Source organism: Musca domestica, unplaced genomic scaffold (assembly GCF_030504385.1).
Source record: "Musca domestica strain aabys unplaced genomic scaffold, Musca_domestica.polishedcontigs.V.1.1 4, whole genome shotgun sequence".
In the NCBI taxonomy this organism is placed as follows: Eukaryota; Metazoa; Arthropoda; class Insecta; order Diptera; family Muscidae; genus Musca; species Musca domestica.
In genome coordinates this window covers 2,285,297-2,303,973 of record NW_026712328.1, presented here as the reverse complement: position 1 = coordinate 2,303,973, position 18,677 = coordinate 2,285,297, and the positions used below count along the sequence as shown (strand labels likewise).

At 34.5% G+C, this 18,677-nt stretch overlaps 2 long non-coding RNA genes across 9 annotated transcripts in view; one reads left to right on the top strand and one right to left on the bottom strand.

The window, feature by feature from the left end:
- The window catches only part of LOC109612007 (uncharacterized), an 84,774-nt gene that overhangs the window by 46,644 nt on the left and 19,453 nt on the right, over positions 1 to 18,677 (top strand). For 6 of the 8 annotated variants that reach the window (XR_009343012.1, XR_009343005.1, XR_009343006.1 and 3 more), the window contains one exon: positions 12,177 to 12,925. The exons of 1 other annotated variant lie outside the window; for it this stretch is intronic. This is a non-coding gene — a long non-coding RNA (uncharacterized LOC109612007). Of the gene's footprint in view, positions 1 to 12,176; positions 14,425 to 14,485; positions 14,869 to 18,677 lie in introns of those variants that run through there. One more of the 8 variants, XR_009343008.1, reaches the window with a different exon arrangement.
- On the bottom strand, positions 7,661 to 11,335 carry LOC131804243 (uncharacterized). Its single transcript, XR_009343004.1, has 3 exons — positions 10,632 to 11,335; positions 8,326 to 10,552; positions 7,661 to 8,248 (listed from the first exon to the last, which is right to left on the bottom strand). It is a non-coding gene; the product is annotated as an uncharacterized LOC131804243 (long non-coding RNA).

Here is an 18,677-nt window from a genome sequence, read left to right as displayed (position 1 = left end):
TCTTTAATAGAAACAAAATTAGAATCCATGGATGAGATTGGCACAATGTACGCAGAGCGTTTGAAAGTTTCTATTTTAATGAGGGAGATCAAGATTACAAATTAAGAGCCAGAGATATGTTTGCGTCCGCCAGAGACAATTATCAAACGACAAAGGCCAATTTGTTGGAAGTATTGAAAAACAGAAAAACTAAAAGAAATAATGACGCTAGAGGCGACATGACAAACTCTACAATGTTCAATAGTTCAAATACCGCATTTGACATGTCGGATTTTTGTATGAATGTGACACCCGAGACTTCTATGGAAGTTATTAAGAATGGCCTACATTCCGAGATATGTTTACGGCCATTTATGGGAACCATCCCAGACTTACACTAGCGCAAAAACTTTATCATTTGCGTAATAAAACAAAGGGTGAGACTGGTAGAATTGTAGATCGGTACCCATTATCTGATCAAAATTTTTCGTTAGCATGGGAAGCGTTATCAGTGCGATTCGAAAATGTGAAGGTACTGGTAGATAATTAATTGAAGATTTTATTCAATCTTTCGGCAGCAAAGACTGAATCCAGCAGAGACAATAAAAGAATTCAATCAACAGTTAGCGACTGTCTAGCATTACTAGAAACTCATAAGGTAGAAGTTAACCAATGGGACCCTATTTTAATATATTTGTGTTCAACAAAGCTTCCTCTTGAAACTTTGATCCTTTGGGAACAATTGCTCGAATGACATTCAGAGCTACACAAATGGAGGATTTCTACAAAACAGACATCGAGTCCTAGAAAGAATAGATTGTCTTAGAAATATAGCAACTTCACCTGGGTTTAATCATGAATTTCACGCGCATCAAAGAATTGTTCAAGATTTAATAGTATGATTATCAATACGAGAGTTGAATTCATACGAGATCTAGGTTTATGTAATAATTGTTTGAAGAGTGGACATAACACAAGAAAATGTTTCAGTGCGCATAGATGTTTATATTGTAAGAAAAAACCTCACACAAGGTTGCACATAGGAAACACAGAAACCCTACCAAGAAGTCCTACACATTCAAATATATCACATAGAACCTCTGAGCCGATTATTTAAAGAATAAATCATGTCACGACAGACGACATGCCCCGTACTTCATTCTACCTTCCGAAGCTCTAATACACAAACAAATTTATCAGTCAGTGATGATGATGTTTTGTTAACAACTGCGCTTGTAAGAATCAAATGCAATGGTAAAATGTACACAGCAAGAGCTTTATTAGATACTGGATCGAAACGATCATTTATAATATTCTAATATTCATAGCTTTGTTGTTCGTTTTTGTGCAACAAATAATGCACTTTCGGCTCAAAATCTACTCTGTAGATTTAGAACCCCTACAAGTCCATACGCCTGTATCGGAACTTGTACAATAATTCAGGTAAATAATGTCGCTAAAATCCTCCAAATACCGAATATCGGGAGGTACCGTTATATGGGGGATATACGAAGACGTGGACCTACATGACCGATTTTCTGTCTTAGGCTGTGGTATCCATTACGAACTCAAATGCCAAATTTGAAACAATTGCGGTAAATAATGTCTCTAAAATCATGCAAATACCGAATATCAGGGGGTACCGTTATATGGGTGATATACGAAGACGTGGACCTACATGGCTCATTTTCTGTCTTAGGCTGTGGTATCCATTACGAACTCAAATGCCAAATTTGAAACAATTGCGGTAAATAATGTCTCTAAAATCATCCAAATACCGAATATCAGGGGGTACCGTTATATGGGTGCTATACGGAGACGTGGACCTGCACAGACAATTTTCTGTCATAGGCTGTAGTATCCATTACGAACTTCAAATACCAAATTTGAAACAATACCGATAAATATTCTCGCTAAAATCATCAAAATACCGAATATCGGGGTACCGTTATATGGGAGCTATACGAAGACGTGGCTTATTTTCTGGCTGAGGCTGTAGTATCTATTGCGAACCTCAAATACCAAATTTGAAACAATTGCGGTAAATAAAGTCTCTAAAATCATCTAAATACCGAATATAGAGTTGTACAGTTATATGGGGGTTATATGCAGCCGTGGACCTACATAGCCCATTTTCAATACCAAAAGTCCTTCAGACATAAAACACATTTAAGTTAATTGTTATCAACTTACTTCATTTCGTTCGGAAGCTGGAGTGATTTCCACAGACGGACAGAAGGATAGACGGACAGACCGTCATTGATCATGAATATATAAACTTTGTGGAGTCTAAAATGTATATTTGGAGGTATTACAAACGGAATGACAAACACAATATACCCTCCATACTATGGTGGAGGGTATAAAAATAATATTAGTAAATATAAAATATTCCCATATTAAATATTCTTAATACTATACGCTAAAAAGATAAATTAAAACAAATTTTGGCTTTTATAATAATTTGAATTGGCAGATCTGAAATGTTTTGGAGGAAATAACTTGGAAATTTTTAATTGTTCTGCATCTACAATAAAATATTGTGCAATATTGTGATGGATCGAGCCATTTAACTGCCTATACAAGACTGGTCTATGTACATAATGCAGGTTGCGTTAAAAATCACACAATCCCCTAAGTGGGAACCTCTTCATTAGGTAGTATGAAGAATTTGATATAACTATAAAATATTATATCATAATAATCTTCCAGAGATAAAACGCGTTGTTTATTTTTTATAAAAGTTTTATTAATTAGAGAACAAATTTGAAAAAAGGAATGTACACGAAGGATATTCAAATTTGAAGTCAAGTTAAAATATTTTCTACAAAAAAAGTATTCAACAAAAAATGCAAACGTATGTGATTGAAACAATATTAAAAAAACTGAGCTATTAAAAACAATTGTAATATTCAGAATATTACAACAACCCCTCTCACCATGATCTAGAGATCCAGAAGATTTGGAAGCTTTAACGCCAGCGCACCTTCAGAGAGTTGGTTCACTAATATTTGCTCCAGAAATGCCAACAAAATATTTATCCCTTATAAATCGATGGGATAAAGTTAAAGTTTTTCATCACACGTTTAGCAAGAGCGGGAAAACCGAATATATTCGGGAACTGCATAAGCGGTATAAATGGCAGTATCTTCAGCGGAGTCTTAAGAAAAACAACATGGTGTTGATAAAAGATGAACTTCTGTCACCGAATGACTGGAAGATGGGACGAGTTTTAGAAGAAGTTTCTGCCCTGCCTTTAATGTGATGAATATTGAGGAAACTACACTCTCGTTTGCATAAACTGTCTCGGAAGAAATCACTTCGCCAGAGCCTGCACGTGGAGGGGTAGTTGTAGAATGTGCTCGGCACAATACTTTGCTCCACCGGGATGTAACGACTTTATGCGGGGGAAACATGTTTGAAGTAGTTGTTAGGGGCAACCGAGGAACATCAACAATAACAAACACTTATTAATCTCCAGAAAAAAGCAACAGCATCATCACTCAAACAAAAAGCAGAAGAACTTAAAAACGAAACAAAACAACAAGAAATTAGACAACATACCGAAAACAAAAAGGCTGCATCACCAAAGATAAGGGAAAAACAAACACAAAACATCTGAACAAAAATATTCGACATACAAATGAACGTCAAACCAACAAAAACTATAGCCAAAATTCCATCAATCGAGTGGCTCAGGTAAACACCATAACTTCTTTAGAACCAGACACTTAGAAAATGAATATGTTGCTAAATGCGCTGGAAAGGATTACCACTGCATTAACTTTTGCACCAGTGCAAGGGGCCCGGCATGTTGGGAATATGCCCAACCCTATCGATGATGACATCGACCGCCACGACCTCGATCCTTAGCATTCGATGAGGTCCCATCACCCAAAACAAAAAAAAACTACTCTTCTTCTTGAAGTCAAAAAAGGAAAGTGTCGATCGTCAGATCAATTAAAAATAGTAGGTGAGTTATAAATAAATTTTAAAGTTTATTTTATTTGCTGACAACAACGTAAGTATCGTCAGAATACTTGTTGTGTTGTTGTAGTTTTCAAATTTATATTGTTGTCCGCCTTGTTCAACAATAATTTTCCATTCTAAATCTACTCAGTAGAATTAGAATCCCTACAAGTCCTTTCGACCGTATCGGAAATTGTACAAGTATTAAGAATATTAATTATGGAAATAGTTTATATGTGACAGGTAGCGACTCCGAATCCAAGTATTCTTACTACTATAGTTAATACAAATTAGGTTAGGTTAAAGGACGCGCGGTTGCCATTTGGTAACCGCTCCACTCTGAGACCTACTGGTCCATTGTGTTCATCCCAGAAAGAATAGTAAAAGAAAGTAATAGGTGATGGAAGAGAGTGAAGATAGAAGATACAAGTATAGAATGTGATCTACGGCTAAAGAAGTTGCCGTGTCGTCTTTAGCCACTTGAATCTTCTAGCTAATTGAGGGTCAGTGTTAGAAAAAGAAGGCAGATCATGCGATACTAGTTCCACCACCAACATGTGTCTCACGTTAATGAATGCTGGGCAGTAGCAGAGCAAATGTTCGACTGTCTCAATTTCTTCATCTTGACAGAATACAAATTAAATTTAAATAATATCAATTTCTATGGAAAAGGTTTCATTTTAATTACAAAGGGTTTCGTTTAAAATGTAAAAGTGTTCATTTCAATTGCAAAAAGTTTCATGTAACTTGGAAATGCTATACATTTGTTTTTAGTAGATAAAATACACGCCTGTTTTAAACTTTTTTGCTGTTTTCTTAAGAATAGCAATGTCGTTTGTTCACCAAACCGTATGCTACATCGTCCCAGTGCTGGTAATTAGACATAATATCTCTCTCGACGTCACTGCTTGATCGCAGACCTCGACGCACAAACCTCAACTCTGACGATAGAGTCCAAAAATTTGAATTGGAAAAGTGATTGTGTGCCAATGCCAAAATATAACAATTAGATAAACATAAAAAATAATATTTTTTCCAACTGTTTTTGGTAGTAGACGAATGATAATGCGGGTATTCTCATTCACGACCTAGTCGACAGACAGCAACACATGTAGAGAGAGCAGCAGAATGAACTGCGATGCTTCTCCAGTTCAATTTTTGTGTAGTGATGATGTTATATTGCTAACAGTGGTAGTACATATCAAACATCGAGGACAAATGTCAAATGTAAGAGCTCTTTTAGACTCTGGTTTCAAACGATCATTTAACGAGTGATACAGTAAATAGCCTCAACATTAAAGCAAACTAGAAATACGTCATCATCATACCTTGAACCTTCCAGTTGAATGACACACCCATAAAAAATCATTACAAATCTGGTTACCAACCCTTTTTTTATCAAGGACATATCGCACCAAAAAATTACTTATTTTTTAGAGATACTTTATATTGAGACATTAAATTGCCAGAATTCGGAATGAGAATCAATATTCAAATCTACTAAAGAAATTAAAAAGCATCAGTCGGGCTCTACGAAAGATGTATACCCTTAGCCAACGTTAAATTATTTAAATATATTTTAACTTCAGTTATGAAGTAGCGGATCTAAAAAAATTTTACATAAATATTGCTACGTGCCAAGTTTGTAGTATATCAGTTACTTACTTCACTTTATATGACATATTTTTAAAAATGTTAAAAAGTGTGTGAGGTACCAGATATAGTCGAAACATTCCATTTTCATACTTCATCTAATACAGATAAGAATATTTGTATGGGAAAGAAGAAATTTATACACAATTTTATGTGAAATCATAAATTCCATATTCATCTCAGATTTAAGATTTAGATATAGATATAGTAACGAATCGTTAACTGAATCGCAGTTTCGCAAGTATTGACAATTTTGACTCTTTATGGGTGAAGTACCAGATATATATCACCTTCAAAACAGATCTTGTGTTAGCAAAAATGTTTGTATATGTAAAATTTGAAGAGAGCTGGAAGCTTTGAGCGTTTTGTTTGTCAAAATTTTGAACCCTATGTGGGGGAGGTACCAGAAGGAATGCTTCAATCTCTACCATCTATATAACAGATCTTGTGTTGATGGAAATATTTAGATGCACCAAGTCTGAATGGAATCGTATGTTAATTCCGCGTTTTTTTCAGGTTCGTTGATATTCAACATTTTTATTCTTTGTGGGGAGGTACCAGAAGGAGGGCCAAAGATCCGATCTCTGCTATCTTTATGACAATCTTGTGTTGATAAAAATATTGAGATGTACAAAGTCTGAATGGAATCGGATGTTAATTTCGCGTTTTATGAGCTTCATGGGTATTCGAATTTATCACCCATTATGGGGAGGTACTGGTTCCCTTGTATTACATTAATCAAAACAATGAAAAATAAATGGATTTCATTATCATAAAGACAAAACTTCACGAAAATGATATGTTGTACCGAATGAAACCTTTTGAAGTGGAAATGTAACCTTTTGCATCGAATATGAAACCTTTTGATGGGGAAATGAAAATTTATGCATTTTAAACGAAACCTTTTGTAACTAAAATGAAAATTTTTGCAAACCAAATGAAACTTTTACATTTATAGGAAGGAACATAATAAAATATTTTAATTTTTAGTAGCTTAAAAGTGGAATCAACAAATTATAGCTAATATATAGTTTTACTGATTATTAATATCTATATTTAGAAATTATAAATTTGTTTTTTAATTTTTGACAGCAGATCTATTATGGAGATAAACCGATCTTGATGTGTAGGTTTGTAAATGGTTTGCTCCATTACGTACACAATATAATGCCTTTTAGAAACGTCTCCGTATTATTTTTAATACAAACCATCTTACACACAACTACAACAAATTTCGCATTTCAGTCCTGCCCATTACATTTATAGTAATAGGGATATATTTTATTTAATATGGAAATATTTTATTTGAAATCAATAATGAACAATTTGTTATTACAAAAGTCTCATTTAATTTGCAAAAAGTTTCATTTATGTTGCAATAGGTTTCTGTTGCAGAAGGTTTCATTTCCGCTGCAAAAGGTTTTATATCCTTTGCAAAAAATTTCATTTCAATCACGGCAACTCTGTGCTGGAGTCTTATAGTGTCAAATCGACTTTTAAATATGCAACAGTTGGTTTCACATGATGGCAATAGAATTAAAAAATGTTTTTTTTCAAGGTCTTACCTCCAAAAGACCCGAACTAGATACGACCTAGTCGACAGACAGCAACACATTTAGTTATTGAAGAGCAGCAGAAGAACAAATACTTAGACACACATTACTTTGAGTAGTAATGATGTTATGTTGCCAACAGTGCTACCTCATATCAAACATCGAGGACAAATATCAAATGTTAGAGCTCTTTTAGAATCTGGTTCAAAACGATCATTTTTAACGAGTGATATAGTAAATAGCCGCAACATAAAAACAAACTAGAAGTTCGTCATCTTCATACCTTGAACCTTTTAGTTGGAAAATGACACACCCATAAAAAAACATTGCAAATCTTGTTACCAACCCTATTTATCAAGGATATATCGTACCAAAAAATTACTTATTTTCTAGAGATACTTTGGATTAAGGACATTCAATTGCCAGAATTCGGAATGAGAATCAAGATTCAAAGTTACTAAAGAAATTTGAAAAGCATCAGTCGGTTCGCCGACAGATGTATACCTTAACTAATGCTCAATTATTTAAATATATTTTGAATTCTGTTATGATTATTCAAATTGTTGGTCCTCTAATGAGTATCGGATTGTAGTGTATCAGCGATGAGGTTAGGCCGATGATACCTAACCCTTGAGAAATGAAATGAAACACGTTGTTTCTTCGACTATCTGATAACTACTATTAGAATCTCCATTTTATTAATTCCTAAAATATTTATGTTAATATGCAATGAAGAATGTAGTTGTGGGTTATAGCACTCACAAATAATAATATCATTTTACACTGTTGCATTAAGTATTTCACTGTTTAAACAAAGAGTACTAATACAGATAATTTTAACGATTAGTACAATTTGTAATATATAATATTTACAAAATACCACAATACCCCCTGTTAGGTTTTACGTTAATAATAAATATTAGGAAATTTCACGCGTCTTCCCGACCATGTAGACTTTACTGGAGGTTTTTGGTGTTGTTCTGGTCTTTGACGCTCTCATTTGCATCTCTCTTTAATTGGCTCAGTGGAGTTGTGTTGTGTATTCTCACCTTTTGGTGTATCTTCTAGAAAAACGCGTGCTGGTTTAAGTCGATCTATAGATATATTTTCCTTATTTCGTCCTTTTTTATATAATTTTTTTAATACTGTACGCAAATCACACATAACTTACCGAAGTTTCTTGACGAACTCAATTTGGCTCTCTTCCAGCCTACTCTGTCCAAAAATCTTGCCTGGCAATCGTAGTTGTGTTCCATAAAGCATTTCGGCTGGGCTGGCACTAATATCAGGTTTCACTGTTGTCCGAAGTCCGAGCAGAACGAGTGAAAAAACGAAACACCAATAATTTGTTGCGTAGCATTTGATGGCACTCTTCAGTTTTCGATGCCATCTCTCAATCAGACCATTCGCTTGCGGGTGGTAAGCCGTTGAGCGCAAATGACGTATGCCAAACGTTTTTGTTAGCTGTTCAAACAGAGGCGATTCAAACTGCCGACCAAGATCTGTAGTGATTTTCTCTGGAACACGGTGTAAAGACACCCAACCGTTGACAAAAGCTTTTGCAACCGTATGCGCAGAAATATCGGGGATTGGAATACCTGTAGCTTCCTCAGAACCAATTGTCGTTGACTAGGTGGAACGTATGATCGAACCCGTTGACCATTGACATTGAAATACATGGATTTATCTGTATTTGGGAGTTGCAACAAAGTTAAATTAAGCGAAGAGGTCTTACCAGGCTCCAAAAGAGACTTCAACTCTTCGTCGTGCCCTTGTTCGGCAGCCATTATTCCAAAATTAACTTCATTTGTCGTGAGCGTTTTGATTCGAGACAACCAATCCGCAACATTGTTGTCTGCTCCACGAATATGTTGGATGTCGGTGGAGTACTGGCTTATATAATCGAATTGACGCACTCTCCTCGGCGAAGCTTTTTCACAACTTTGCTCAAATGCGAATATAAGTGAAATAAGAAATTCTCGCCCCTCCAACATATGTTTGAAATGCTCAACATCTTGATAGACTGCAGTAATCTCTGTCGTAGGCACTATAATTTCGTTGTGCATCGGTCAGTCGTTTGGAATAAAAACAAAGGGGTTTTGCTCTGCTATCGACGATTTGATGAAGCACCGCTCCCACCGCACCCACTGCTGTGTCTGAAGCGTCGACTGTTAGGGTTAATTTACCTTCAGGTGCCAAGTAGTATAATAATGCCGTGTTGTATATTTCAGACTTACAATCTTTAATGGCCTCTTCGTCTTCCGCAGATCAACTAATTCTGGTTGTGTCGCACTTTTGTTACCACTGACCAACTGTTGTAACACATACTGGTGTTTTGTAGCCTGTGGCAAAAATGGACCGTAGACGTTAATCATTCCCAAAAACCTTTTTAAATCTTTCGCTATCGCTGGTTTCCCGAAATTCAATATGACTTCTACCTTTTCCTTCGTAGACTTGAGACCGTCGATAGTGATTGTATGACCTAAAAATTTCAGTTCGGATTGGCCGATTTTGCACTTGCTGGCGTTGATGGACAAATTTTCTTTGCGCAAACGGTCGAATACTTCACGCAAGTTACGCTCGTGTTGCTCCTCGCTATTTGATGCAACCAAAATATCGTCGATATAGGCAAATGTACAATCTAAGCCACGCAAAAGCTCATCAATGTATGGCTAAAATGTTTGGGCTGCATTCCTTAATTCGAACGTCATATACACAAACTCGAATAGGCCCAAAGGTGTTGATATGGCGTATCAATATGGGTATCAAATAAAGGGGCTTGACAAGAATAATACAGTTCACTATACAACCTCAATATTTAAGATGGGCGCAGCCACTAAATGGTGTATAATAATAAGATTTAAATGTAGAAATTGCGTCTGTAATTTAGGTATCTGATTAATCAAGCCTGAATCTACCACCAAGTCAAGATTTTGTATCGTGTTGAGGACTGTGTGGCGTTAGAGTGGTAAGGTTAAAACGTGCCGAGAACTATATGGCATTAGGGTGGATAAAAATGATATGTCGTTAGAGTTTTCACCTCAAGACTCAGGCGCAACTTGTTGTACATAGCCTTTAGGAATGTCGTCTGGTTCGATTGGGGGTGGTAAGCCCGCTGTAGATCGAGGGTCGAAAATACCCGCCAACCATGAAGAATGTTTGTAACGTTGTGGTTGAATGGAATTAGGTACCGATCTGATACCGTCTGTGCGTTGAGTGCTCGATAATCTTCACACGGCCTCCTTTCCCCATTCGCTTTCTTTACATGATAAAGTGGACTCGCCCATTGACTTTTAGAAGGTCTGCAAATGCCCTTCTCCATTAAAAATTGAAACTCTGTCTTCGTTGCTTCTAGTCGTTCTCCTACCGGTCGTCTTGGGCGAGCACACACTGGTAACCTGAAGTCGTGATGAAATGAGGTGTTGGATTCTATGGGTTTTCTGTCGGAATTTAATACAATTAAATTACCATACTCACGTAAAATGTGCGAAAACCTGGAATCACTTGAATGTGTTAGAATTGTAATGGAATTTTGCTGAACAAAATTCCCTTTGCTTTCTAACATTGTTTTGCGATCAATTAATTTACCTCTCTTAATGTCAACAAGCAGATCATATGTTTTTAAAAAGTCGGAGCCGATGATTGCACAATTGACTTCGGCAAGATAAAAATTCCACACGAAACTCCTGCGCAAACCAAGTGACATACGCTATACGTTTGCAGAATAGAAGTTCGTAGACAGGTGTTTTTTGCCCTTGTCGGCTGAAGAGGGTAGAATTACTGACACGTCTGCGCCGGTGTCTATTAGAAACTTGATGCTGGTATTGTGGTCACAAATGACGAGGTGAGCGATTTGCAAAAATTAATTAGTTTTAAGAATGTTTTGTTGTATAAGAACACGGGGCCGACATTTTTGAGCGTCGTTACCAAATATCCTATTATACCAACACTGTTGTGGGAAATCACTAGTAGGCTTACTTGCGGACCGTCCGTCCGTGCTCTTTAAGCTGAGTCTATTGGATCTACTGCGAGGACGCCTCCTAATAAAGATAACAAGTTAGTTCAACTGTTCTTCGATTCGATGAATACGGACGCTGAAGTCCCCATCAGGTGGGCTGTGTGCGATCGCGGCCACATTTCGGTACACAAATACTTCAATAATTTTATCAGCGAGCTTTACTAACTCGGTCAATTCTGCGTTAGAGGCATGTAGAATTGCACACGTTTAAGCCTATAACCTCTGCAACTAAAGAGTTTTAAGAAAATCATCATTAATTTTACCTTTTGCCAAACTTTTGAGCTCGTTTAGCAGTTGCGTCGACCTCCGAAATTAATTTTTGGATTTTCTTTTGCTCACTATCGCAGTAGCGTTCAATGATACATGATATCAGGTGGCTGTACATATTTGTTTCTGGCGGGTTGAGGATTGCATCCGATATCTGGGCTAAATCTCCACTTTCAACAGCTGCAACGACTGTGTTGAACTTGGACAATTCGCTGTTTATGATAGCAATGCCAAATTGAGCCTCGACTTGGGCAAACCATATTTCTGGAAAGGAGGTATCTTGACAGATAATCTGTTAACGATGGTGCTGCGACTCCAAATCTCCAGAAACGGTTTTTGTCCAACCAGATCTAGGGTCTAAAACCGTTATTTCGATTAAACAGGTTTTGGTCGTATCAGCCAAATGGCTGAGGACATAAAAAGGCTGAGTTGCAAATATGTGGCTTATGTGGCACAGTAGTTGTAAATGTTAACGGAACGTGTAAGGTAACACTATGTGCCGACAAAAAAAAATTGAAATCGATTTAAATGTTCTAGTAGTTCAAAATCTCACTAGTATGACACAAACAAGATCACTTACGAATTCAGATTTAAGTGATGTGAACGATATGTAGCATTTTTGGATTAAATGAAACCTTTTGTAATTGAAATGAAACGTTTTGCAGTGGAATTGAAACCTTTTGCAGTGGAAATGAAACTATTTGCAAATAAAATGAAACTTTTTATTTTATTTACAGAAATATGGTTTGCCCAAGTCGAGGCTCAATTTGGCATTGCTATCATAAACAGCGAATTGTCCAAATTCAACACAGTCGTTGCAGCTGTTGAAAGTGGAGATTAAAGAGCACGGACGGACGGTCCGCAAGTAAGCCTACTAGTGATTTCCCACAACAGTGTTGGTATAATAGGATATTTGGTAACGACGCTCAAAAATGTCGGCCCCGTGTTCTTATACAACAAAACATTCATAAAACTAATTAATTTTTGCAAATCGCTCACCTCGTCATTTGTGACCACAATACCAGCATCATGTTTCTAATAGACACCGGCGCAGACGTGTCAGTAATTCTACCCTCTTCAGCCGACAAGGGCAAAAAACACCTGTCTACGAACTTCTATTCTGCAAACGTATAGCGTATGTCACTTGGTTTGCGCAGGAGTTTCGTGTGGAATTTTTATCTTGCCGAAATCAAAATCCTTCAAGCAGTTCTTGAGTTATAAGTGTAGTAACTAACAAAAAATATGGTAAAAAATTTATTTATTTTGTATATTCTTAGTATAGTTCGACTTACCACATAAATAAATATAATCTATAAATAACAGTTTTGTCCTTTGTCGCTTTATACCACAAAACAAAAAAAATCACATCATATTAGCATTCAAAAAAACACTACGAATATACATTTGAAAATAGTAAGTCAAAATGAACAAAAATTATACAAAATAAAACATTACTATTGTACATTTCAAAACTCAAAATGCAAAACTTAGAATCTTTCATTTTTAAGCGATGAAATGTGACATTAAGCATTGCTATAAAGTCTTAGAGTTATACATATTATTAATCTCACCTAAAGGATTCCCGATTCGCAACTTGTTTGATATCCATTTAGATCCATTATGGAGATAGAGCAGTCTTGTTATGTGGGCTAATGGATGGGTCGCTTTATCACGTACGCAATGTAACACCCTGTTGAAACATCCCGTTATCATTTTCAATACCAAACATCCTAGACACAATGCAATATTGTGCCAAATTTCAAATCTCTACATCAAATTTCATATCAATATCGTAAATACAACAGGCAGACAGCTGGACACCATTAAATCAACTTAGATCATGATTGTATATACCTTTTGGGATCTATTATGAATATTTAGAAGTGTTAAAATGGAATGACAAATTTAATATACCCGCCTTTCCATGGAGGAGGTTATAAAAAGGTATTAAATTCGGGTCTTTTGGAGAAAAAAACCTTGCAAAAACGTTCTTATAATTTTTCCGAATCTTAACTTGCGTTTTATGGCATCGTGTGATACACTGCAAATTTAGGAAAAATTATTATAAAAGATATAGATGTTAGTAATCAATTAAAATTCCTCTTTAACTATAGCATTTTCAGATTAAATGAAACCTTTTGCAGTGGAAATGAACCATTTTACAGGGGATTTGAAACTTCTTGCAACAAAAGTGAAACTTTTTGCAATTATATGATTGATTTCCACTGCAAGAAGTTTCATTTCCACTGCAAAAGGATTCATTTCCGCTGCAAAAAGTTTAATTTGAATTGCAAAAGGTTTCATTTAATCTGAAATGTTTCATTTGATTTGCAAAAAGTTTCATTTTGGTTGCAAGAGGTTTCATTTCCCCTGCAAAATGGTTCATTTCCACTGCAAAAAGTTTCATTTCCACTGCAAAAGGTTTCATTTAATCTGAAAATGCTATAGTTAAAGAGGAATTTTAATTGATTACTAACATCTATATCTTTTATAATAATTTTTCCTAAATTTGCAGTGTATCACACGATGTCATAAAACGCAAGTGTAGATTCGGAAAAATTATAAGAACGTTTTTGCAAGGTTTTTTCTCCAAAAGACCCGAATTTAATACCTTTTTATAACCTCCTCCATGGAAAGGCGGGTATATTAAATTTGTCATTCCATTTGTAACACCTCTAAATATTCATCATAGATCCCAAAAGGTATATACAATCATGATCTAAGTTGATTTAATGGTGTCCAGCTGTCTGCCTGTTGTATTTACGATATTGATATGAAATTTGATGAAGAGATTTGAAATTTGGCACAATATTGTATTGTGTCTAGGATGTTTGGTATTGAAAATGATACCGGGATGTTTTAACAGGGTGTTACATTGTGTACGTGATAAAGCGAACCATCCATTAGCCCACATAACAAGACTGCTCTATCTCCATAATGGATCTAGATGGATATCAAACAAGTTGCGAATCGGGAATCCTTTAGGTGAGATTAATAATATGTATAACTCTAAGACTTTATAGCAATGCTTAATGTCACATTTCAGTCCTGCCCATACAATCTATATATGTAAAGGAAAGTTGTGTTAGTTACTACGCTTATATCCAAGAACAGCAGGTCTGATTTTAACGAATTGTCTCTTGAAAATCGCTTAAAAATGAAAGATTCTAAGTTTTGCATTTTGACTTTTGAAATGTACAATAGTAATGTTTTATTTTGTATAATTTTTGTTCATTTTGACTTACTATTTTCAAATGTATATTCGTAGTGTTTTTTGTGAATGCTAATATGATGTGTATTTTTTTGTGGTATAAAGCGACAAAGACAAAACTGTTATTTATAGATTTTATTTATTTATGTGGTAAGTCGAACTATACTAAGAATATGCAAAATAAATATTTTTTTTACCATATTTTTTGTTAGTTACTACACTTATAACTCAAGAACTGCTTGAAGGATTTTGACAATTAAACAAACAAAAATGATCGGCAAAGCGTTATGGGGCTCATTTCAAAACGGGCACCTACTTCTTTCATATGAATAAAATCCGCGCAATGAGAACTCTAAATGCAAAAATTCATTGGGACTGCAATCAGTGAAATACCGAATATAAAGGGTTTAAAAATAGTAGAGCTAATTGGTCATTTAGTAAGAAAACACACACATTTTAACCATACTTTTCATACTTATTTCGGCAAATGTTGGTGATTTGAGAAAAAACCATCCTTTTGAAAAACTGATCACTTTTTGGTGTAACCAACATTGTTTTCATTTCTTGGTCCTTATTTGGCATCATTGTTCTTAAAGTGTTAGAAAACCTCTTCCATAAAATGCTAAATTTTCGGAGTAGAGCCCATCTTGTTCTTGACCACATTCATCCAAAATGTATTTAGGTAGATAACCATCTTAAAGGTAACTGTTTATTTATTTAAATATAGTCCCCACATTAAGTGTACCCGCAAGTCCTTTTCCAAACCAATGTTTGGTTAGAAAAGAAAGTTGAGCATTCTATTGAATTTGTAACCCTCAAAGGAATACTGGTTTTGAATGTAGATTTGGAATGTATGAAATATATTCCGAAATGTCAAACTGGGACTCATTCAGTCGAAAATTGTGGCAGAAACATGGAAAGTTATGAATATTAGAAACTAGTAGAAGACCGAACATTTGTTTAATCATCATTGAATTAAACTATAATAAAAAATATGGACTTTATGAGGTCTACGAAGCACAATTTAAATGACACAAAATTTGTAATTATCTTTGACTATTCTGAAATGGTTCTGCCCTAAATTATGAGGTGGACAAAACTAAATACTACGCTGCACGTTTTTCTAAACGTTGGATATACAAATTCCAAATTAAAGCTAATTTTAATGGAAAATGTTGCTAAGCTCATTAAAATACCAAAAATTGAGCTGAGTTTTCACATAAGGCTATTAAAGATGTTCTATATCATAAAGGTTTATAACACTCAAAGTAAAGCCTGTGGCTGAAAAATAAGATCAGCCTATTCAAAATATCTAAAACCGACGGTATTATAATTTTGCCATACATTTTTATTTCTATTTATAAATTACTATGAAGTCATTACTTATAATAAATAAGTCAGATCTGTGATTTATTATACTTTAACAAATATGCAATAAAAACTAAAAGTACGGGCCGGCTACGCGGACCGAGTCAGATAGTTTAGAAATAAAGGCCAACATTTGTTTCAATTTCTCTTTTTAACGTTAAGTATTAAGAATATATAATATGGAAATATTTTATATCAAATCAATAAAGAGCAATTTGTTATTACAATAATTGAAAATTTTACAAATAATATAAAAATATAGATATGAATAATCAATAAAAATTCCTCATAAACTCTATATTAGTTATAATTACTTGATTTAATTTTGAACCTAATAAAATAAAAAAGGTTTGTTATGTTTATTTCTATATATCGAAAAGTTTCATTTGTAAACGGTTTTACTTCAAATTCAAAAGGTTTCATTTCCGCCAATCCGGTATCATTTTCAATAGCAAACATCCTAGCCACAATACAATGTTGTGCCAAATTTCAGAACTCTACATCAAATTTAATTTCAATATCGTGATTTCAATAGACAGACAGGTGGACATAATTAAATCAACTTTGATCATGATTGTATATACTTTATGGGGTCTACGGCGAATATTTAAGGATGTTACAATCGGAATGACAAAGTTAATATACCCTCCTTTCCAAGGTGAAGGATATAAAAAGGGTCCATTGTGGAAGTCGGCAAAATTAAAACTGTAAAATTGAAATTATAATTCTATAAAACTATGTCGTATATAGTAAATAGGGTTGCCACCACATTTTTCAACATTTATATTTATCTGGACGCCTTCATATAAACATTTGATGTCCGCTGGAATTTAAGGTCAAATATGTAGACAAACATCGAAGCCTAATGCCTTACGTTTGTAGTATACGAATATAAGGCAAATATGTGAAGATTATTGTAATCTAATTCTGATTACATGTGATACAATCAACCTTAAATCGGTTGAAAGGGACATCTCTAGCTTAGTAAAAGCTCTTTTGATTTACCCTGATTCCAGGAAGGTACTTTTTTGGGAATGGACCAGACACCCAGATGTTTGGCCCGAATTTCCGGATTAGTGTATGTACTGTTTAAAAGCTTATGAAAAAAGATTATGATAAAGTCAAAAAAGAGTCCATTATGGAAGTCTGCAAAATTAAAATTTTGTTTTCATTAAAATTATGTTTTCAATAAAAAAAAACTTATTTTGTTTGTATGTAGATGGCTTTCGGCCGGCGATTTTCACAGACTAATACGAAAGAAAGTTTTTTAAATTTGATACTTTTTGTAAGTGGATCCGGACTTTCCTCTTTGAGTATGTCCCGCACCGTATAAAATTGTCTATATAGGCTTCCGTTTAAGCATGGTCGCCATATAACGGCTCCAACCATACTCCTACCAATCTTTCTCGAGTTAGTGGTTTAAAGTCCAACACGTTTGAATTCAGATGCTTCCCTCATCCTTCACTGTACCTTTGCAACACTGCGGCTTGAGGTACTGTATTTGCTTCTAGCCATTTTTAAAATTTTTTTGGGCAGTACTTAAAAAAAGAAAAGAAAAACACATACTGTTGTAAAAAACTTCTCAAAAAGGATTTATGACAAGCGAAATTGTCGAAGGAAGAAAAAAGCGATAAATATCACAGTAAAAACAACTGAAATTGCAGCGGATATATGAATGTACAACAGAGTTGCTTGAGTTGTTGTTAGCGGAATCAGTTGAAAACGGCTGGATCGATTTGCATTATTTTTTGTACAAACGTTTGTCATACCCCGAGTTAGGTTTTTAAAGAAAAAAATATTACCCACGCCTCCTTTTACGCCCACTATTTCGATTTATCTAAAATCCTTATATTCCCCAAATAAACAAGATTAAAAATTAAAAATTATTACACGAGATACTGTTGACCTTCCCTCCAACCCAAAATAGTTGTTTGGGGGCTGAGGAACTGACCACGCATACTTTTTAATCTATCTATACATTTATATATATAAATGAAAGTTGTGTTATTTACTACGCTTATAACTTAAGAACCGCTGAACTGATTTTAATGATTCATACAAATTCGGAATTGTCTCTTATCCGAAAAGGATAATATCCAACAAAAAAAAAAAAAAAAAAAATCGCGTAAAAATGTGATATGTTAACATTTTCATTTTGACTTTTGAAATGTACAATCGTAATGTTTTATTTCGCATGATTTTTTCCATTTTGACTTACTTTTTTCTAATGTACATTTGTAGTGTTTTTTATATTTTATTTTTGAATTCGAATATTAATACCAATTTATTTAATTGACTTGATTTCTTGAGAACTGAAATTGATGGCGGGTTTCATGGAAGTGTAGTACCGAATTATGTGGTGGCGAAACGGAATAGATGATACCGAAATAATTTAATGCGGTCACACCAAAGTTAAAAGAAAATTTCTTTTTCAAAATCGCTAAAAAATCACGAAAAAAGAGATCTCATTGCAACAATTCTGAAAACGGGAAAATATCGAAAAAAATTTCCAATGGAATTTAATTTTAAAATAAAAGTATATTCTATTGACAAACTTTGTAAGAATCTTTAAACAGTTACTGTAAAAAATCAGCGAACAAGTTGAAGATTTTTTCAATTTGTTATTCTTCTTTTGTCAATTTTTTTCAATTAACTGACA